This window comes from Arachis ipaensis, chromosome B09 (assembly GCF_000816755.2).
Source record: "Arachis ipaensis cultivar K30076 chromosome B09, Araip1.1, whole genome shotgun sequence".
NCBI lineage: Eukaryota > Viridiplantae > Streptophyta > Magnoliopsida > Fabales > Fabaceae > Arachis > Arachis ipaensis.
Window position 1 is genome coordinate 74583374 of NC_029793.2, and position 606 is coordinate 74583979.

The following is a 606-nucleotide window of genomic DNA, read 5'->3' on the forward strand; positions in this document are numbered from 1 at the left end:
TTATCTAAAATTTTTTAGAATGAAAATAAAATATTTTAAATATTAAAAAAAATATAAATTTAATCTAAAAGTTAAAAATAAAAACAATACTTTAATTTATATTTGACAAAATAAAAAAAAGTGGACAGATGTATAAAAAATATTTAAAACATATCCTAAAAAATGTCAAATTTTTTTTTTGAATGGAAATAAAAGTGGTATAATGCATATTTATTGGATCAGGATGGGTTTTGCAAAAATGGAGGATTGCAGTGTTGTAGGTTTGAAAAAACAACTTGAGAATTGCCGGAACGCTACCTGTGTTTTTTGCAGGCAAGCTTGACCACTTTCGTTTTGTAGGTAGGAGACGTTTCAGTAGATGAAACGTGGTGCGTTGTATGCATAGAAGAGAGAATTTTAATCACTTTTTGCATGTTTGTACGCAAAACTTAACCTGTGTTTTACAGGCTGGTGATACGCAGGAGACAGTAGTATTTGACATGTATCACGATGAACAAGAGCCTGAATCACGATTTCTCTTATAAATTAAGCTTTATCTGTCTTGCTTTGCATCTGTGATAGACAAGAGAATAAAAATACAAAAGATAGTAGAGATAGAGAAGAGAG